At 47.8% G+C, this 23,177-nt stretch overlaps 1 pseudogene; it reads right to left on the reverse strand.

Annotated features, from left to right (window-relative positions):
* Positions 1 to 16,524: 16,524 nt before the first annotated feature.
* On the reverse strand, positions 16,525 to 16,591 carry LOC129516228 (U4 spliceosomal RNA; annotated as a pseudogene).
* Between the last annotated feature and the right edge of the window lie 6,586 nt (positions 16,592 to 23,177).

The raw sequence follows: 23,177 nt of genomic DNA on the forward strand, positions 1-23,177 counted from the left end.
TGTGTTGCGTGTTTACTTTGTGCTGCATGTGTAGTGTGTCTATAGAGTGCATCATTTGTGTGACAGCAGGTGGCCATGGGGAGCGTGAAGGGCCCTGAGCAGCAGCTCACAGGTGGAGAGTCCCGCGGCTCCAGCCTTGGCGACAGGCGGTGGCCGCACACCTGCGAATCAGGGCAGCAGGTGCCAGAGGGCGCGGGCCTTTGGGACACGCAGACGGACTCACGCCCCGCCATCCGCACAACACTTTGGCGAAACAAGCTTCCAGGATGCATCAAGCTGAGCGGGAGACGGTCACGCCAACCCAGGAAGGACCAAGGGCCGCCTCCAACCTGGGGACGGCAGTGCCCCAGCCGGTGTGCCACACACGGCGCACGGCTCCCCGACCCCGGAGAGCGGCCCCGCGACGCCCGCTCACCCCCGTGCCTCAGTGTCCCGCCCTAACACCCCGCACTCCCACCCCTCCGCCACCCGCTTCTGCATTTCCACTCCGCCAGGAGGCCTCCTGTGACCTTTCGCCTTCTCTGTCCCAGACCCGGGCTGGGTTCAAGGCCAAGCCTGGTGCCCCGCGAAGCCGGGTTAGGGGACGTTCCGTGCCTCTCCCAGCGGCCTCTGCCTGCAGCAGGGGGGCGGCAGGTGCATGCCCCGGCGCCCCTGCCTCCCGCACTATGTGCAAGGAGAGCGGGGCCGGAGCTCAGCCTCGGGGTCCCCAGGGGGCCTCTCTTCTTCTGGGTCCACCGCAGCTCCAGCCCAGAGGCCGCGGGCTCTGGGGCCCTGTGATGTCCCCGCGGGGCGCCCATGCCCCGGAGGCCCCGGGGCGCTCGTCCGCCACCCGGCTTGCTGGCACCCGAGCCCAGGCACCCCCGCACGAGTGAACGGCCGAGAGGCTCCTGGCCTCTGTGTCCCCGGGAAGGAAACCTCGCGGGTGAGACGGGATGGGACAGGCGGCTGGCGGGACTTTGGGGGGGGGGGCGCCGGGGCAGGCGGGGCTCCACCGCCTTCCACTGCCTTCCACACACCTCGGGAGAGAGGGCGGGAGGGGTCCCCGGGGGTGGCGGCGGGTCGCCCGGCGTCCTGTCCGCAGCCAGAGCGGGGCGGAGGGAAGTTGGGGCGGCTTCTGCGGGGAGTGGGGGCTCCAGGCCGCAGTGGGCCGTCCGGGAGGCGCAGGACCCAGCTGGGGACCCGCCCCGGACTGCGTGACCTTGTGGTTGAAGTCCCGCGGTGAAAGGCGGATTTTGCAGGCCTCTTTGGGACGATGAAAAATACCTGAATTTAACAGAAAGCAGAAAAATCAAGATTTCCCAGCTCAGATTAGCTGCAGATCCTATCAGAGGACACCGGAGGGGATCGTCTATAAAAGAAGGGTCCCCCAAAGCCACCGCCCTGGGGAAGATGCTGCACGGTCTCTGGCGCTCCTGGGCTAGGATGTGCGGAGCCGAAGCTGCCCGGAGTGCACACCTCCAGCTCACCTGGCGTGTTTTCTAACTTTGCTCGTTACTTCCTGCCCTCTCCGGGTGCCATCCGGGGTGCCTGGCCGGCCCTGCACGCTCGTGGGCCCAGGGCTGCGGCCGCCCTGACCGCGCCGCTCCCCGGGCAGGGCAGGTGTCCATACACGCGGCCGGCAGGCCACCTGCAACCTGTTCGCCTGCACCTGCTCCTTGCAGAGGCTCCCTGGGCTTGCTCCCCGTGAACGCCGCCACCGCACCGGAGGCTGTGCAAACAGCGTCTCCCCAAGGGCAGCTTCTTCTTGTCGGTGCTACAGCCAGGCACTGACACCCCCACCCCGCCCTGCACGCGGGCAGCGGCCCCGGGGTCTCCCCGTGCAGAGTGCACTTGAAGGGACAGGAACAGCGCTGGGTTTGAAGGCACAGACCCTCCGGACATTTCGCAGGACTCCAAGGCTGGCCACCAGCTGACTCCTCCCTCCCTGCCCCGCCCTCAGTGGGCCGGACAGCAGAGGCCACTGCGCAGGTGCAGAGTCCTCGGAGCTCACACCCGAGAAGGAACAAAGTGGGGTGGGCAGCAAAGACAGAGGAGCTTGAGCCTCTGACGGCGGGTACTGGGTCCTCAATCGTGAGTGTGAGAAACATGGTGTTAGGAGCTGACCGGTGTTCCCCAAAGTCTTATCTTGAACCTCCTAACCCCAGGACCTCAACATGCAACTGTATTTGGAGACGGGTCTTTAAAGAGCTGATCAAATTAAAATGAGGTCAGAAGGGAGGTCCTCGTCCAATCTGATAGGTGTCCTTATAAGATGAGGAGGTCAGGACACAGACACACACAGGGACAATCATATGAGGACACGAGGAGAAGACGGGTGTCTACACACCAGGGATAGAGGCCCCAGGAGGAACCAGCCCTGGCCACCCTGGATCTTGGAGTCCCAGCCTCGGGAAGTCCAGCCTCCCCCCAGCAGCCCCTACAAGCACCTGGGGCTAGGGCACCCAAGTGTGGGCTCTGGTCCCCATATTCTCTGTCCAGCGCTGACGCTCATGCTGCCACAGGCTTCCACTGTCCTGGCCTCCTGCACACCCAGGCCAGCCTGCTTGCAAAGCAAATTAAGGTCTACTCGAAATTCTTTTAGTCAGTGTGACAAAGGAGATTCCAGGCAGGGCCAGGAGCCCTTTGGGAGTGTTCCTTAGGTCAAAGGTGACTAAATGCCTCTGTTTTCCCAAGACCAGTGTGTCTTGTTCCTGTGGCCCTGGCACCATTATAACAGCCTCTCATGTTGCCATCCTGGCAACCAAAGATAGCAGACCTCACCCTGATAGCCTCAGAGGTGGGAAGACTTCTCTTTCCCTCCTAGAAAACAAAGAAAGAAGAAAATTCACGTTTCTCTGAAGCCTAAGGCTGGACACAGAATTTGCCGGTTTTTCCCTTTGCCTTCTTTCTCACTGCCAGTTTTACATCATGATGCCCTATGGACCATTTGCCTGCACCTTAGTCCATTCAGGTCATAGACTGGGCGGCATATAAACAACAGAAATTGACTTCTCATGGTTCTAGAGACTGGGAGGGCCATGATCAACACACCAGCAGATTCGGTGTCTGATGAGGGCCCGCTTCCTAGTTCACAGACAACACCCTCCCGCCGTGTCCCCACATGAGGAAGCAGCGAGGGAGCTTTCTTGGGCCTGGATAATAAGGACTCTGATGCCATTCATGAGGGCTCTGCCCTCACAACCTAGTCACTTCCCAAAGGGCCCACCTCGAAATACCATCACCAGGTATTAGGTTTCCAATACATGAATTCTGGGGGATGCATGTATTCCGTTGATTGCATCCTCTGTGCAGAATCCTGCTGGAGCCCTGAAAACCATGAACGGCGCCATCCTGCCATTGTCCTGCTGCTGTTTCAAACTGCAGAGAGAGGAATAAGGTCAGGTTTAGGTTAACTCTGAGTTAAATAAGTGGCCCTGAGTAAAGGGTTAGAGACGGCATGGCAGGCACAGGATGCTGATGTGTTCTACCTGGGAAGGCGGTGAAGCCAGGAGAGAACGACAGGTGTGTCACTCATGTGTCATCACCTTGGTGATGAATGGCCCACGAGTGCTCAGACATGTAGCCAGCTGGCATGAGACATAGCCTTTGACAATAGTGATTAATAATTACTTGAAGGAAAGCAGTTTTCAGGACGAGGAACATAATGTTCTAATGAAGCATCAGGTACCTATGAACTTAGCTAGAAACTGAACGACAAGGCTGTCCAGAAATGGGTGGAAAATCTTCAAAAGCTACAAAAAGAAGGGAGAAGATAATATGATGGTGTCAACAGAAGAAGCTGAGTTCACGTTACAGCAATAAGCTGTGTTATGTGCAAATTTTAACAGCTTTATGGTGGTGTAATTTAACCCCAGCTTAACCCCTGCAAGTGTACAATCCAATAATTTTTAGTATATTTGTAGTTGAGGCATGATTACTATAATGCAGTTTGAGAACATTTCCATCAACCCTAAAAACTTTCTGTATGCGTATTTGCAGTTAATCAGCACTCCCATCCCCAAAACCACCAATCTGTCCTCTGGCTCTGTAAATTTACATTTAATGAGGAGTCTCTGTGGGATGCTTGAGTGGCTCAGCGGTTGAGCATCTGCCTTCAGCTCAGGGCATGATCCCGGGGTCCTGGGATTGAGTCCTGCATCAGGCTCCCCACAGGGAGCCTGCTTCTCCCTCTGCCTATGTCTCTGCCTTTCTCTCTCTCTCTCTGTATCTTTTGTGAATAAATAAATAAATTATTTAAAAGAAAAAAAGGAGTCTTCATGCCTGGCTTCCTTCAATTAGCATAACATTTTAGAGATCCATCCATGTTGTAATATGTATCCATAATTTATTCCCGGTTATTGATAAATAGCACTCAATTGTATGACTATACCAAATTCTGAATTCACCAATTGATAGACATTTGGGTTGTTTCCAGTTTAGGGCTATCATGAATAATGCTGCTTAGAACATTCATGTACACGAGTCTTTGCGAGGACACACATTTTCATTTTTCTCAAATAAATTCCTAGGAGTCTATAGTGGGAGTTTTAGTGGGTGTGAAGTGGTTGTAATTTCATTTCCCTAATGAATAATGATGCTCAGCACTTTTCCATGTGCTTATTAGTCATTTATTTACATGTTTTCTTTCGAGAAGTGACTGCTCAAGTTTTTGGACCACTTTTAAATTGGGTTATGTGTTGTTATAATTGAGTTGTAAGTGTTCTTTATATATTATGCATACCAGTCCTTTATCAGAGATACGATTTGCAAATATTTTCTCACAGTCTGTGGCTTATTTCTAAGTTTCTAAATGGTGTGTTTTGAAGCACAAAATACAAAATCTTGTAAAAATTTTAAGTTTTTAAATTTAAGGACAGTTGCCAACTGTTGCCAATCTCTGTGGTGTCTTGCTGCCCTAAATTTAGTTCCTTAGCTTTTTCTTTACTGAAGTAAACAATCTCCTATATTAAATTCCTTCTGGTAAAGAATGGCAGATGGTTTCTATTTTTCCAATTGGACCCTGACATGTTTATAAAGTCCTGGTATTTTATTTGCTTATGATAATAGATCTTTCTCTGTCAAGAATTATCTCTCCAATTGCCTACAACTTCCACCCACCTCATCCCAGGCCCCCACAACCTTTGCCAAGCAAACTTTTATTCATCATTTAGATTTCATATCAAAGTCATTTTCCCCATATGTATTTTCTGACACTCAGTCTTTAAGTCAGATTTCTTACTCTTCCACAAATGTTAGCTCCACAAGAGGACTCACTATGTTCCACATCACTCAGCACAATGTCTGGCACATAGAAGCTCAATAAATAGGTTTGAATGCGTGAAGATGGCAATAGTTCAATGGGTCTTTGAATCCATTATTTCATAAGATGTAAGAGAATCAGAATGACGGAAAGAGGTATTGAGACAAGGGGAGCTGAATAACTCTCCTAAATGAAGTAAAAGGAACCCTCTTGGGGCCAAAATCTTTTCATGTTAATTGATTGTTAGCCTCTGGAAAGCCTGGGTGACGGAAGTCTTGAAGGACCTGGGACTCTTGGAATCAGAAGACAGAAGCTCCTCAAAAGCATGACAGTGAGCCTTGCTTCCCCTGGGGACAGAATAAGATTTGAAAGAGAGTGTCCAGTGACACTCTTTATGGGACACTGTCTTTATGTCAGGAAACTAAACAACAATGTCTAATATGCACTTCTGAGTTGTTCGCTTGGTATCTGGAATATGCCTCTGTGATGGACTGAATGTATGTCTCCAGCAAATTTATGTGTGGAAGCCCTACCCCTGGTGTGGCTGTGATTGGAGTAAGGAAATCCTAAGAGTAAATGAGATCGGGATGCCTGGGTGGCTCAGTGGTTGAGGGTCTACCTTCAGCTCAGGGCGTTATCCCAGGGTCCTGGGATCGAGTCTTGCATCGGGATCCCCTCAGGGAGCCTGCTTTTCCCTCTGCCTGTGTCTCTGCCTCTCTCTATGTCTCATGAATGAATAAATAAAATCTTTAAAAAAAAAAGAGTAAATGAGGTCATGAGAGTGGGGGCTTTGATCTGAAAAGATTAGTATCCCTGTAAGAAGAGGTGGCAGAGAGTGAGCTCTCCCCTGCCCACTCCTATGTACACATACTCAAGAAAGGCCATGTGAGGGTAAAAAGAATGTGTCTGGATATGAGCCAAAAGAGCTCTCACCAGAAACCGAGTCAGCCAGAACTTTGATCTTAGACTTCTAGCCTCCAGGACTGTGAGAAATTTCTGTTGCCGAAGCTGCTCAGCTTATGGTGTTTTATGGCGGCCAAAACTGACTAATACATTCCCCCAACCTTCAGTAAATTCTCTTATACACAACTCTTGGATTCAGGGAAGGAGGAAGTCTGTGTCTTTGCTTGAGTGACAAAACGAGAAAAATGAGCACCCTGCAGAATAACACTCACAGAGCACTGAATAAGCCCTGGGTCCCGTGCTTTACATGCTTCAACTGGCTTAATTGTCACAAGGAGGGATAAGATCAGGAACGAAGGCACAGAGGGATTGCCTGTTTACCCAAAGTCGAGCGGACCTGAGATCCAAACACAGGCAGCCGAGTTCCAGAGCCCTTGTCCTGCTGTTCTGCAATGACTCTCTTCTAGAAGCAGGGACAAGAAGGGGGCAGGTCCAAGGACAGAGGAGAAACAGGAGCTTGAGGTGATGAGTGACTTAGACCATCTCACTATGATCCTCCTGTTTGCTGAGACAAATTTGGCATGAGCAGAAGAAAGCCAACTTCCTAGTCTATTAGAAGCCTGTTCTATTCATCCCTGTGTCCATCCTGCATCCACCTCATCTCCAGCAGCTGTGGAAGTAGATGCAGGCCAACCAAACGAGCGTGAGCAAAGGCTGTTTGTTTAGATGTTGCTTTAGCAAGGGGGCTAGCCACGTCTCTTGCGCTTGGGAGAGACTCAAAGGCAGGCAGAGGGATGGGACAGCTTCAGAGTAGCAAAAGGGGAGGCTCAGGGCTGCCCCAACGGAGGCTGTTCCTACAGAGAAGCAGGAGGTAGGCTAACCAGAAATGAGGCATCCCATAGGATTACTGAGGGGTGCACAGTTGTTTTCTCTCTTTGGTCTTAAGTTGGAAATGGGACTTAAAAAATTAGAGCAAAATTAGCAAAAATTAGAGAAGCTGGCAATTATTAATCAAGTTCTGGACATTTCCAGCCCATTGTTACAGGGGTTCTTGCTTGGGGTCCTGAGCTGGTTGCTAGAGACAGTGCTCTGACTTCTCACAAATCTGACTCATGGTTTGTAGGCTGGCTTCCTGAGCTGGCCACTGTGGATAAAAGTTGGTTTCCTGGCTGGCAGCTAAAGACTGTGGGTCAGGATTCTAATTTTATATGTAACACAGCCATCGTCCGTTTGTATTCCACTTCCCAATGCCAAAGGAAAAAGATCTGCCATTGGAGACATTGCTTTCATCCAGCTTCTTTTACCTTGCATGGGAAAGTGCTCCTTAAAGCAGTAGTTTTCAGCCTACACTGCAATATTAGGATCACCTGGGAGGTGAAAGAAAACACCAATTCCCAGGGCCTGCCCAGGCTGATTAAGTTAAAATCTCTGGAGTATACAGCTCAGGCTTCAGTAGGGTCTCAAGCCTCTCAGGTGATTCTAATTTACAGCCAGGCATAAGAACCACTGCTCTGAAGGTCAAATACAGAAGGTGAGCTAGAAGAGTTTCTCAAATGTTAATGTGCAAACAAACCGCTTGGGGATTTTGTTTAAGAGGCCGATTCTAATGAAGGAGGAAACTTTGATTCTGCATTTCTAACAAGATCCCACGGGATGCTGGTTCTCTTGGTCTTCTGGCCACTTTACATGACAAGGAACCAGCATTGGGGCTCAAAGAAGGAATAATTAAAATGAAACTATGGATGGGTCTTCACACTCTCCAGGATTGGCTACTTAGAGCCGCTGTTACCCTGAGATGTTGTAGGAGAGTTAGCAGTGGGGCGGCTGCAGATTGGGGTCCCATCTTTGGAGAACTTAAAAAAAAAAAAAAAACTAGTCTTGAGTGAGTTGCATAAACGTTTCCAGCTTTAGCTTCCTGGCAAACTATATAAGTTTGTAAACAATCTTCATAGAGTAAAACTAATGGTAATTAAGATTTTAATGCTTGCTAGGTGCACACAATATACTGTATACTATGAGAATTATTTAGGGTAATAAATGTAACGTTGGTAGGGTTCCCAGATGAAATACAGGAGACCCAGTTAAACTTTAATTTCAGATCAACAACAAATCAATGTTGAAATTAATTATGCCACGTGCAATATTTGGGACATAGCCTGTACTAAAAATGGTCTCATAGCTTAACAGGTCATCTTATATATTTATCTATTAAATCGAGCAACCCAAAGAGGTCATTTTACCCATTTTACAGGTGAAGAGCTTGATTCCAAGATCACCCAGCCAGCCAGTGGAGGAGTTGGTATTGGAAGACACGCGGAGGGGCAGCCCTGGTGGCGCAGCGGTTTGGCGCCGCTTGCAGCCTGGGGTGTGATCCTGGAGACCCGGGATCGAGTCCCACATCGGGCTCCCTGTGTGGAGCCTGCTTCTCCCTCTGCCTGTGTCTCTGCCTCTCTCTCTGTGTCTATGAATAAATAAATAAAATCTTTAAAAAAAAAAAAAAAAAAAAAAAAGGAAGACACGCGGAGCCTCCCTTAAAGCCCAGACTGTGCTGCTCTGCTCACTCCACACACACAGCCCCCACCCCCTTGCTAAAACTAGTTGAGATTTAGGGACAGGACCATGGGACAGGGGACAGCAGTAAGCAGATGGAGAGAGGACTGTCATTACCTGCTGGAAGGCATTGCTGAGCAGGTTTGTTTTCTTCTGGAATTTGCTTGTCAGCTTTCTATGGTTTGTAGTGGGTCAACTTTGGATCCTGCTTTCTCAGCCAAGACAGGGATAGGCCTATTTTCTGTCTAAATCGGGCACTGGGTATGGTTCCATCTCTCTCTAGTCCTCTGCCTGTAGGTTCGGAGGTGAGGCCCTTTCTCCTCCAGAGTTTCATTGCAGGCCGAGTACAACGTGAGCCTCATAGTTTGGGTAATTTTTACTTGAAGTCCGAGATGCACAGATTTCCCTTGAGTTCATTTCCTTTAAGGGATGCATGTCTTCTACTGCATAGAAGAAACACAGAATGCAGACATTGCTTTGTGAGCCACATCCAGTGTCTGTTTGAGCTCACATCCAGTACCCCATCCCTCACACCAAACTGAACCCAAATGACCCCCACCTTCCAAGATTACTGCTCCCAGGACCTCTTCTTCCTCCTTCCCTTCCACTACACTTCACTCCTCCCCCAGATTCCAGCAGACACATCTACCTGATGCTCAGGTCCCGTTTCTTCCTGCTAAAAATAACAGGGCTGAGGCACAAGGAAGGTCCCACCCCCTTAGGGAAGGCTTCTCCCTTCTGTGACCTTCTCTGACTGGCTGGTCCCTTACAACAACCCCAGCTAGAATGCCCTCTCCACTTCTTCACTTGGTAGAGGAGGATCTCAGGGGAGTGCGGATCGCTTTAGGAGGGCCTTTCTTTCTGGTAATCTCAACAAACCATCCTGCAACCATCCCCGACTCTGGAAGAATATCACCAGTCAGCCTTGGACTAGGAGCACAGGGTCTCAATGGTACAGCTTCCTGATCTGACCTTGTTAATGCTTTTAGTAAATGTACTTTTGCCTTTCCTTTTTCAGGGCAGGGAGGGTGAGAGGGCTTCCACATGTTTATAAACGTGTTTTATAAACTGAAACACCCTTAAATCTAGGCGTTGTTTGCTGGATTTCTGCCCAACTTCGTTGAGACAGCAGGTGCTAGGCTCCTGTGGTACATCACAGGGTCACTGGAATGGTGTCGTGTTAGAGCTCAGTAGTCAGGTCAGGAACTAGCTACATCCTGCCAACAGGTGGACCAAGAGCAGACCTGCCTCTCACCAGACTCATGACACAATAGGACTAAGTAATTTTACCTACATGACCACTTAATAATGAAAGAACCCCAAAAATCTCTGCCTTCAGAATTATTTGGCAAAGCTTAGGACCCACATTTCTGGACAGGATACAAACTGACACTTGTCACGTTCATTGGGCCAGCATTTGTCAACAGCAGGTTTTAAAAGTGGCCTATATCATTGTCCAAAAAAATCCTCAAACCGCCCAGATTTATGATCAATCTATTTTGTCTGCCAGCCATTTCCTCAAAGGACACCAGCTTTCCATTATGTATTAATGAGCAGGAAACAGAGGATCACTGCTGTGGATTAAGGCTAAAGGGGGAGGAAGGTGAGATCGAGGTCCAGACTTGGCACTGAGTGAGTGAGGGAGACAGATAGGGGTGTGGGGGCCACACACCCAGGCAGGAAGAGGACTGCTGGCCAGGATGGGGGGTCACAGGGGAGTCACAGAGAAAGAGCCCCCCGGGGGTTGGTGGTGGTTTAGGAAGGGGAAATGCGTGAGCTAATCCAGTAAGAACCAGGTGTCCCTGGTGGATAGATTCTAAGAGGTGAATCAGCCATCTGCATCAGGGAGTTAGGGACCAGATTCGGGGTTCAGAGGCGATACTGCCCCAGTCCTGGAAGTCAGAATGAGCTCACTGATCACATGAAATCAGAGCAAACCTACTGAAATGAAATCAGCACCGGCCTCACATCTGAAGTTATTTGAGGATGACGGTGCCCCAGGCTGATCCAGTTGCAGAAAGTTTATTTTCATATCAGTTGGAAAAGCAGTTTTCATTCCCACCAGAGGACTGCTCTTCTGAGCGAATCACGTTCATTGTCTCTTCCAAGATTTCTCTGGGCATGGCCTGGTGTGGTGTGGATGCTCTGGCTCCTCCAGCAGCCGCAGCACTTTTCAAATAATTGAGCGACAACGGTTTTCTATCACCCTGATCAGGTGCTGCCACCAGGAGATCAGCTTGATCGACGGTGGCTCAAACTTTCCTCTTCCAATTCCGGACGCAAAGAAAAACTTCTGGGATTTCACCCCTTTTGAAGCTGACACAATTCTGAATGGTGCTGCAAATTCATTTTAAAGAGAAGCATTAAACATAAACTTACTTGGTTTTGTGGTGATGTTACAAATTTTAGTAGAGTGGAGTGACATCGTAAAAGCAATATTTTATGAAGAAAACGGTGGCAGCCTCTACTTTGGTTGTTAAAATATTGTAGTGTGCGTGTGCGTGTGTGTGTATGTGTGTAGGGAGGAGAGAGAGAGAGAGAAGGAATAATTGAATAAAAATTTAGCAGAGGAAACCTGATTTTGGATACACTAAAAGTACGTTAGCATGGGGTGTGGTGGTGCCCACTTTCTCTTTTAGAAGCTGTCACCAGAGTGACCTCAGACACACACAAGCCTTCAAGTGCTTCATTATAATCAATCTGAAGCTCCTAGAAATAGCATTAAACTTGTTCTTTAGTTAATGAATCCTCTAAATTTTGATTGAATGTTGTTTTAAAGTCAGGAGAAATCTTTTTGTTTGTTTTTAGAGAGAGAAAGAGAGAGAGAACAAGTGAGCGGCAGAGGGAGAGAGAATCTTAGGGATGCTCCATGCCCAGCCCAGAGCTGGATGTGGGGCTCGATCTCACCAGCCTGAGATCATGACCGGAGCTGAAACCAAGAGTCAGATACTCAACTGACTGAGCCACCCAGGCTCCCCTTGGGGGAAACCCTTTTATTCAAATATTTCAAAACCTAATACAACAGAAATAATTTTAGATTTTACCAGCTTTTAATGAATTGCAATTCTTGAAAACAAAGCATTTGGGAAGGAGTCATTGAAAGATCCCTTCAAAGGCAAAGAGCCAGATACATTAAATGAAAAAAATCTTAAATAGCACACAAGATTTAGTTTTCAAATTCCATAAATGCATTTGGAATAGCTCAACATTTGATTTTTTTAATTTTCAATCAATGAATTTTATTCTATAGTGTAATAGAATAAAATGGAGAACATCAGTGAGATTTAGCATCCCAGTAATATTCCAAATAATTTTATATGGTTTATCCTATAAAAATTACTGTTGAGCCAATATAGTATAAATGGAGGCAAAAAATATCTGGGCTGATATTCTCCAAAGAAACAGAACTGAGAATGTCCTCCATTCGGCAAACTTGTGCTGTGGTCATGAGGGCCCCAGCACCCGAGGAAGCAGTGCATATATTCCAAGCATAATTATTCTGTCTATGTTTGCTTTTAATATTTACTAAAACAACCATAAAGAATTTTTACTAACCTCTGGTATATATTGACATGTCATCTTAAATTTTGAGAACAATTTTTTAATAAAAAATGGTTTTGGAATTTAGCTTATTTATTTATCAACCTAGCTAGTAAAGTCAATTTGCCAGACACTTGACATAAACTCCAGGACAACCTTATCTATAGGCTTTTTCTACTTTCTTCAAGATAAAGTTCCACCACGAGGCCTCTCAGCAAGGGGGTAGGGGTATCTTCACCTGTTGCAGGAATGTGGGACGAGGTGGGATGGACCCCTAGGGGACAGGGTGAGGCTGGGGAGGGCCCAGAGACAGATGGAGTAGGAATAGCCCCCACCCCACCCCCATGGAGGGTCTGACACTTAGTATCTAGTGACCTGGCTTCGGGCAATAAATTCATTTCTCAGAACAACAAATAAGAGAGAGAGAGAGAAAAGACCTTTAGAGGAACCACACCAACAGCACAGCTCCCTCGGGCTCCAGTGCTGTGTGATGGAGAGGTGCCCAGCCTGCTGCTCGCCCCTTGCTTCTTGTGGTCAGAGATGAAGGGAGGAATAAATCATCTTTTCTACAAGCCACAGCTTTGTGCTCCTCTTCCGAGGAATATATTGGGAACAGTAACTAGTATTTTCCAGTGCAGGTGAAACAAAGCTGCTCGGCCTCAGATACATGAAAAATAAGTTGGTAGCGTTGGGTGTGCTGTGACGTGGAAGTAGACAGTGATCGGTAGCCATGCTCCACGCCCACTGATTAGACTGCTGGGGGATGAATTTTGTAGCTTACTCATTCTTAAGATCCCCCAAGATGTGCTTTTATTCAAATGAAACCAGTACAACCTATCAGTAAATACCAAGGAGCAGTTGCCTAACACTTGCCTGAGATACCCGCGAGCACATGTCAGATGGTCTGACCTCTCTGTCCCCTCCCATGGAAAAGAGGTGGCAGTCTGGAGGGTGGGGAGCCACTGCTCTTAAACCCCCAGACACCTTGCGTCCCTCAGGACCTCTGCTGCATCAGAACGATCGCTCTTCCCCATGCACACCTGGTGCTGAAAACACACCTCTCCATGTTCATGAGCCACAGTGACTTTCCATGCTGCAGGCACTTGCTGGAGAATTCAAACACGAATACGTGGTGATGGGGCCTGCCACTGGGGACCTCTGGTATTTGAGGTCTGATAGGGTGTTTGATGTTCTCTTGTTGGATGAAGCCAGACTGTTAGGGCTGCAGTGGACATGGGCTCTATCGCAGGAGCAATTCTGCAGGCGCCTGGGGTAATCAGTGTTACACCCTCTTCCACCTGAACGGCATGGGTGCACGTTTTCAGGCACTGTAGTTAAATGCACTGCCTGCTATGTTACCCAGTATTCTCTAACTCGCTCCTGTTTGAATAAAAAAGTGAAAAGCTTGATAAATAAAGCAGAAAGTTTGAATTCGGAAAGTGGCAGAAATATAAATCAATGCTTTTCTCTTTTGCCTCGGTAATGAAGAAACTAAGGAGGTTACAGTCCATTAACAGAAGCCAAAAAAGTTTTCACCGGGCAATAAGAGGATCGCTGTCCTTTAGGAAGGTTTTTGTATTCTGCACCATGCTTCATCTTTGAGATGTCTCAGAACTGTATCAGTACCAGATGAAGGATAAATTCTAGTCAGGATACAAGAAATAAACTAGGATGATGGGCAAAATAAAAGTTTTACAAGCCTGTTCTGGTTGTTAAAAATTGGCATCTCGGTCTTGGGGGATTATAGGAAATGTTTGCCTTCTCAAATTTCTCAAATCTTTTCTGTTTCCAGATATTCTGGATGTATTTATCAATGTATCTATCTGAAATAAAGATAGGCATCTAGAACTTGATATTAATTTTTCAAGACCCAGTTCAAGTTTTATGGCCTCCACAAAAGTGCCCAATCAAATCCAATCCACAGTGATTCTTCAGGCCTGGGACATTATGTAGTAGATTTTGTCTGTATTTCAAATTATCTCACTTAACTTTAGTCTATATTTTATTCACCATAAGCTACTTGAGAGTAGAAATTATACCTTATTTTTCCTTTTTATTGTATATATTTAAGATGTGCAATGTGATAATTTGACATACATCTACATAATAAAATAATCACCACAATCACGCTAATTTGCCATCCACCACCTCACATAGCTACTTTTTATTGGTGGTGGTGAGAACACTTAGGATCTACCTCTTGCATGTTTCAGGTATACAGAACATATTGTTACCTATGGTCACCGTGCTACACATTAGATCTCCAGAACGTATCCATCATGCACACCTGAAATTCTATACCCCGGACCATGTCTTCCTCCCCCTGGTCCCTGGATGCACCATGCTCCTCTCAGCTTCTATGAGTTTGACCATATTCTAGTCCATGAGGGAGATCACTCAGTATTTGCCTTTATGTGTCTAACTTATTTCACTTAGAATATTGCCCTCCAGGTCCATCCACATTATACAGATGGTAGGATTTCTACTTTAAGGCTAGATAATCTTCCACTGTGTGTATATACCACTTTTTCCTTATTCAATCATCAAGAGACTCTTAGGCTGTTTCCATAGTTTGGTTATTGTGAATAATGTTGCAACAAACATGGGAGCATAGATACCTTTTGCGATCCTGATTTCGCTTCCTTTGGTTAAATACCCAGAAGTGAAATTGCTGGATCATATAGTATTTCTATTTTTAATTTTTTTGAGGAAACTCCTCAATCCTGTTATACTTATTTAAATAATAAGATACTTGTTATCTTTTTTTTCCCAAAAATATATATCCTAGCTGGTGTGAAATAATAGCTCATTGTGGTTTATCAGCATTTCCCTGATTATTTATTTCTTATTTTTGGCTCCAGCATCTTTTAAAGGACCTGGAGTGGGTTGGGTAGAGTAGTAATAGATGCTCAGGGAGATTTGCTGGTGTGCACTAACGGTGGTGGTACAAGGTCTGACTGCTCACCTGGGCCCAGGGTAGAGTCAATAGTCCTGAGTCCCCAGGTCACACCATGTGGTATTCTGGATGGACACTCAGTAGAGGAGGGCAGACCTAGTAGTAAAGGGACTGAGTGTACAAATGGACAGATGGAAATTGCTACTTCTTGTGCCCAGTTATTGAGGCCAACTTTGGTGCTGGGGTACTGGAAAACAGTGAAGTATGGATAGGAGCATATCATCCCCAAAGCCTAATTTCTCTCTGCACCCTCTCATCAGAAGCCAAGTTTGGAAGGGGAAGCAGATGGAGCCCAGCAGCCAGGAAGGACAACAGAGAAGCAGGTGTGTCACCATGGCAAAGCCATCTGTCTCCCGACCACCAAGGGGTGCCCCGCTGGGAGCAGCATAGGTTCAGATCCTCTGCAATAGGAGCTTGGGCAAGCAGCAGTCACATCCTGGCTTAGGTGAAGGACAGCCTTAATGAAGTCACAGCATCTGCACCTATTTCTAGATTGGGACTGATGAGAAAGAAGCAGGAAGAGCAGGCCCTTCTTACAGTTCCTCTGAGGGCACCCCATAGCTCAGGGGGGGCTTGCACTATTGATAAGCAACCACTGAAGCTCCAGGTGACTAATCAGATTAATCTGATAGAAAACCAGGTGTTTTCTCTGCTTTAACAAAATTGTCATTTGAAAGAGACACCCTTGTGTGCACCTCAGTCCCACCTCTGGGGACCAGCATGGAGCCTGTGGGAGTCACATAAGACAGCAAGAGATACCACTTCACTTCTCTTAGCTTTAATTTCCCATCTGCAAAGAGGAAAAAAAACCAAAATCCCTGTGCTACTATTCTATTGTTGAATAATTACCACACACAATGCCCATTCAGTAGCTCACACTACTGCGGGCTGGAGGCCAGGCTTGCCATGGCCAGGTCCTCTGCTCGGAGAGTCTGCCAGTCTGCACCCTTATCTGGAGCTGATGTGATGTGATGTGACAAGATTCAGTTCCTGGTGGCTGCAGGACTGAGTTACCCAGCTGTCAGCGGGGGCTGCTCCAGCCCCTACAGGTCACCGGTATTGCTTGTTGCATGGCTCCTTCTCTTTTCAAAGCCAGTAGATGACAACTTCTCATGCCTTGAATGCCCTTCATGCTTTGAATCTCTGCCTCCAGGAAGAGAAAGGCTTTACCTTTTTCTTAAGGGCTCACCTGATTAGGCCACCTTGATAACCCCCCTATGTTAAAGCTAACTAATTTGGGCTTTTCTGGAATCCCCTTCAGAGCAGCACCTTGATCAATGTTTCACTGAGTGGGAGAAGCTGTGTGTACACCAGGGGGTGAGGGCTTCAGGGGCAGTCTCAGATAGCAATAATCGCGCCTCGGATAAACCTCATTGGCTACGATACTGCCACTGCGCAAAGCTTCAGGGGCAGTCTCAGAATTCTGCTTGCCACAGACCCTCACAGACCCACATCTATCTTCCCAGGAAAAAATAAAGATAGGATTTTCTTAAAAAAAAAAAAAGATTTTATTTATTTATTCATGAGAGACACAGAAAAAGGGAGAGACAGAGACACAGGCAGAGAGAGAAGCAGGCTCCTCACCGGGAGCTCGATGTGGGACTCAGTACCAGGACCCTGGGATCATGGCCTGAGCCAAAGGCAGATGCTCAACCACTGAGCCACCCAGGTGCCCCAAGATAGGATTTTCATTCATTGAAAAGAAGAGATGAAAGAGCTTTTAAAATTCAACATCGGGCTGGCAGGAAGGGAAAGCAAGCAAGAAGGAAAGAAGGGGATGGGACACTTCAGGTCTATGACGAGCCATGTGCTGTTCATACACGGACATATTATTCCTCAGCATATGCGACGGAAACATATTCCCATTGGCTGCTGATAGGTACAGCATAAAGCGGTAGCTGCAGTCCGGTAAGTCCAAAAAATGAGAGATTCAAAAAACTAAATAGGAATAGGACTAACGATACGTGCTAAGTGATCTGAGAATTCCTACAGGGACACGCGTCACACACTCAGTCTTCAGAGCAGGGAATCGTGATGGTGAGGACGCGGCTCTAAAACATGCCGCTGGGGATCCCTGGGTGGCGCAGCGGTTTGGCGCCTGCCTTTGGCCCAGGGCGCGATCCTGGAGACCCGGGATCGAATCCCGCGTCGGGCTCCCGGTGCATGGAGCCTGCTTCTCCCTCTGCCTATGTCTCTGCCTCTCTCTCTCTCTCTCTCTCTCTCTCTCTGTTTGTGTGTGTGTGTGTGTGTGTGTGTGTGTGTGTGACTATCATAAAAAAAAAATTTAAAACATGCCGCTGTCTGTCCCCCGGTTCCCGCGCTGTCTTCCTACCTGATCCACTGATCCACGCCTCGGGGGCGCGACCTCGTTTCTCCCCAAGGGCTGCCCACGACGTCACACCACAGCACCCTCCCCCCGCCCGCTGCAGCGCACAGGGGCCCGGACCTCGGGGTGCAGCGCCCGCTGCCCCATGGTCCCCGGCAGAGTCTCCCGTTGCCTGAATCCCGTCGACCATCCAGCCAGAAACCAGCTGACTAAGGGGCCTGGGAATCTGGGTTCCAAGGACAGCGTCCTACAAACAGACGGGCCGGGGCAGGCAGGCACGAGGGCGAGCAGGAGGTGCGCTGGGTGGGGGAGGGAGGGCTCTCTGGCTGTTCCCGGGAGCTGTGCCGGGTGCGCGAAGGGTGCGCGGGCAGCAGCTGGGAGAGAGGGTGGCGGCCCCCAGCGCGGCTGCCCTCCGATGGGTGGCGGCGTGAGCCTCTGTGGGCGCACAGCGGTGTCTAAGGGACAAAGGCAAGGCAGTTTTGAGGTCAAAGCCACAGATAGCCCCCCACGTGGGGGCGGATCAGGGTGCTGCGGGCCGGAGCTGGGGGGAGTCAGAACACACGCGGTCAGGACCAGGAACAGCCCAGCAGGAGCATGTGAAAGGCAAACACGCAGACCCGGTTCCCCGTGCCCATCGGGGAGCAACTGGGCAGCAGAGAAGCCGGGAGGCTCAGCCGGTGACTGTGGCCGGCCTCTCGGGAGGAGGGCGCAGTGGCCAGCAGGCAGGGACGCCAGGGCCCATCAATTTTGGATCAACGTGTACAGTCAAGCTGCCAGGAACTGCACCTAAAACCAGAGTCTGTAATAAAGAGGGTGGAGAAAACAGGTGTAAGAGGAGCAGAGGCCCAGCAGCGCAGATGATCCCCACCAAATCCCACACCCCTGGCTCTGAGGAGACCTCGCCCTGCAAGTATCTGAGATTAAAGTCTGGGAACTGGGGCACCTGGGTGGCTCAGTGGTTGAGCGTCTGCCTTCGGCTCAGAGCGTGATCCCAGGGTCCTGGGATCAAGTCCCACATCCAGCTCCCCACAGGGAGCCCGCTTCTCCGTCTGCCTGTGTCTCTGCCTCTCTCTGTGTGTCTCATGAATAAATAAATAAAATCTTTAAAAACAAAACAAAAAACAAAGTCTGGGACCTGGAGTCGGAGCTGGGCCCCAGAGTGAGAATCCCCAGAAGACCCAGGCGGGACCCAGGGTCTGACTTACAGTTCAGCCAAAGAACAGGGCTTACTAATCCCTGCCAGGCTCTGTTCCCAGCTGTGGCCAAGGTGAATTCTAGAGGCCAAGTGTCAAGTGGAGCCCCGTGAGGAGACTCCATCACATATTGCTGCCAGGTAGAGGGTGCAGGCGTGAGAGACAAAGAAACCTGTACGATACTCTGTGACCCTGAGCAAAAGATCGTGCCCCTCGGCCTCATCTGTAAAATGCAGGTGCTGGAGATGACTGACTGTTTGAAAAGGCTCATCTCTCAGGGCAGCCCGAGACATATATTGCTGGGTAGCAATGACTCTCTGGGATTAAGTTATTAGTGGCCAGTGCTGCTTGCCAGGACCCAGAGTTGTCAAAGCCCACTGAATTTCTCAAACCCTTCTTCTGTTTTCCCAACTCAGGCTTCAGGCAGTCCCTTCTGCTGAGTGCAGGCAGCCCCTGCCCTCCTGCCCCTCCAAAAGCACCATCTGCATGGAGATCTTCTCATAAATGTAAATAAGGAAATAAGCACCATGTACTTCCTATACATAATTCATCCACACAATAATTGAATGAAAAGCACACAATATTTAACTATTAAATTTTCATAGGATGCGGTAAATATGCATTTCTGATTTTTGAAAGTACGTTCTCATCATTTAAATAGCATTTTTATGGTAACAGTTCGAGGCACTTAGCGGGGTGCCTGATAGAGAATATTCAAATTTTCTTTTATTTTTTTAGTAAACTCAGTAATCCCATTGAAAAATTAATATGAAAAAATCTTAGATTGTGTTTAATTTGGAGATTGTTTCTCGGTTCCACTTCACTGGAACAAAGTTGTAGGGGGTTCATGTCATCTACACATGACCCTTCGGGGGATTAAGATTAGCACATTTAAACTTTGTATAACAACTTCCCCCTGGAAACCCTGTTTTCAGAGAAAACAAAACAATGACCATGACTTAGAGTAGATAGGTTAACTCGCTCTGGAAATATCTTGTTGTTATTTGGTTCCCTAAGGCCCCTGTGCAGTAAGTGAGAAATCTTACTGGTCACACCACCCCCAACCCACTCCACTGATGCACCTCTGTATTCACAAATGCAGAAGCTGATCCCTCCAAAGGTCTGTTAGAGGCCTTGTTCCATGTCCCGATAGGTCAGAGAAAGAGCTGGTTCTGGAGGTGGATCCAGTGAAGCTCGCCACACGTTACTCCTCCTTTGGCCTTTTAACAGGCCTGCACCTGCTCAGTCTAACACCTGAGCCCAAGTCATCTACAGGGTTACCAGCTTGTCCACAGACAATGGACTCAGTGGGCCCCACTCATGGTCACACACACCAACCTAGGCACACCCCCAGCAGTCGGCCTCCTTCCCTGCACCTGAGGCTGAAAGCACAAAATCCACAGCCAACACTTTCTGACTCCAAATAATTACCAGCATCTAGATCAAGAAAATCCAGCATGATCCAACTTGGGCCAATGTCATTTACATGAAGTCTTTGCCCCATCATGGGCTACCTAGAAGTGCTCTGGCAGCCTGGAGGATGCCCACCTGCTGCCCTCCAGCCACTCTGCCCACACTTGCCACAAGAGCTGGTCTGTGTACCCTAGAAATGTAAATCCCCCCTCTGATTGCCAGGGAAGTGAGGACAGTGGTGATTTTCAGAAATGAGTACTTTTATTGCCCCTTGATATTTGTTATCAAAATTTGTCTAGGGGGGCACCTGGGTGGCCAGCAGTTGAGTGTCTGCCTTTGGCTCAGGGTGTGATCCCAGGGTCCTGGGATGGAGTCCCACATCGGGCTCCCTGCAGAGAGCTTGCTTCTCCCTCTGCCTGTGTCTCTGCCTCTCTCTGTGTGTCTCTCATGAATAAATAAAATCTTTATTTATTTATTTTTAAGATTTATTTATTTATTTATGATTGACATAGAGAGAAAGAGGCAGAGACTCAGGAAGAGGGAGAAGCAGGCTCCACGCCGGGAGCCCAATGAGGGACTCGATCCCAGGACTCCAGGATCACGCCCTGGGCCAAAGGCAGGCCCCAAACCGCTGAGCCACCCAGGGATCCCCTAAATAAAATCTTTAAAAAAAGAATATAGAAAGATAGAGGCTGCAATGATTTAAAATGAGTGAGCAAATAGAAAGATCTGGTTGTACCCCAGCAACATTAAAGACTTCTCTTCAAAATGCGCCATGAAGGAAACAGAAAGGCAAGCCTCAGAGTGGGACAAAATATTTCCAAATTATATAGCTTATAAAAGTATACTTAGCAGAATATCTAGCAATCTTGCTACTAATTATATAGCCAAGAGAAATAAAAGTATATATCCACACAAAACCTTGGATGTGAATGTTCAAGCAGCACTATTTTTAAGAGCCTAAACCTGAGAACAGCCCAAATGTCCATCAACAGGTGAATGGACAAAATGCAATATACATCTTTATCTGTATTAATATCTCTATATCTATTACCAATCTACCATCCATCCATCACAGAGTAGTACTCACCATTTAAAAGAATGAACCATTGATACACTGCAACCTGGATGAGTCTTCAAATAATCATGTTTGTTTATTATTTTAAGTCACGCTGAGTGAAGTCAGATGAAGTAAATACATAATGTTGGTCTCCATTTATATAAAATCCTAGGTTATAAAATGAATACATGTTGACAGTAATAATGCCAGTGCTTCTGTGCTGCCGGGCAAGGCTGGGACAGGTGGAGTGGGCGGGGCACCAGGGCGGGCACCATAAGGCTCGTGGGTGTACACAGCTCGAAATCCATCCAATTACAAAACTTTAAGCATTAGCAGTTTACTGTATGTTTATTAGCAACTTTACCAAAGTTGCTTAAAATATACCTAAATATGAACGGAGGAAAATCACACCATAAAAAAAAAAAAATCAGACACACACACAAAAAAAAAGCAGTAAAGAAAGGGCCAAGGAGCAAAAGTAGGTGAGAATGGCAGACAACAAACAGCAAGCTGAGATGCAAAGCCAATAAGGTTGATAATTAAAAACAGATAAATGGATTTCAGCAGAAATCAAAAACGGATGAAACCAACCTTGAAAATTCCCTGAGCAGACAAAAACCGGGTTAGTCATACAAGCAAAGCTTCATTTCACTTATTTTGCAAGACTAACTTGACCTGGACCCTCTCTTGTTTCTGCCTCTGAATATCATAACCAAAATTTGCAGTTGTTCCCAAGGTTGATATGAGGTCATCATTAATCAATCCCTTATCATTTAAAAAAGGTCTAGTATTTTAAGTTGTCACAGCCACAGCCTTCCTACTGTGTAAACAACCTGTGGTGTAGCCCCGAGCTTCCTCCCGTGCTGGGTTTCAGTGCTCCCACTTGGCAACTGTCTTTTTGGTGTGTGCACAATAAACTCTTACCAATTACTAATTCATTGGTTCTACTTGTGTTATTTATGAACTTTTTGACAATGTGAATGTTCCATACACTTTAATCAAAAGACACAGAATCTCAAACTTGACACACACACACACACACACACACAATCCAATTATATGTTTGTTGCCAACAAGAAAAACACTTTAGATTCAAGGATGCAGGGATCCCTGGGTGGCGCAGCGGTTTGGCGCCTGCCTTTGGCTCAGGGCGCGATCCTGGAGACCCGGGATCGAATCCCATATCAGGCTCCCGGTGCATGGAGCCTGCTTCTCCCTCTGCCTTTGTCTCTGCCTCTCTCTGTCTCTCTGTGACTATCATAAAATAAAAATAAAATTAAAAAAAAAAAAGATTCAAGGATGCAAATAGCTTGGGCATGAAAGGATGAACACAGATACTCTCTGCAAACAGAAATTGTGAAGGCACCAGAGTGACAATATCACAGAAAATAGGCTCAAAGACGAGAAATATTGCTATCGTAAAGAGGGGCCAACTTTTTATTATAAAAAAGGGTCAATACACAAGGAATACAGAAAAATTATTAACATATAAACAACTAACAAGGATATCTAATATTAATCAGAGGATAATAGACACAGTGTGTGGGATCTGTGCCTCCTGCCACCCCCACGGTCAGGCAGGTGCTGGGACACGCTCTGAGGGTAAAGCCTGCAGGGTGGGGCCTGGGCACCCCACCACCCCATCCAGGAGCCGCAGCCAGCGGGAGCCGGCAGTGCTAGGGATGCGCACGGACACGACTGCATGGATGGACAGACGGACAGGTGGACGGGAGGACCAAGTGAAGAAAGGAAGCAGACAGGCGGAGAGCCTTCAGAACAGAGCCAGGGAGGGCAGAGGAAAGTGCCCTGTGCTGCAGTTTCAGAAGCCAAATTCCGTGCCTGGCTTTATGCTGACGATACCCACGAAGGAGGGGGGACGGGAATCATCCTCCTCAAGCACGGCTGAGAAAACAGACCGCCAGAGGTGAAGGACTTCCCAGGAGGACATCTGTGACCAAACCAAAGCTGGTTTTCATTTCCCCAGATGCCTAGGCTGG

Source organism: Nyctereutes procyonoides, unplaced genomic scaffold (genome assembly GCF_905146905.1).
Source record: "Nyctereutes procyonoides isolate TBG_1078 unplaced genomic scaffold, NYPRO_anot_genome, whole genome shotgun sequence".
Lineage (NCBI taxonomy): Eukaryota > Metazoa > Chordata > Mammalia > Carnivora > Canidae > Nyctereutes > Nyctereutes procyonoides.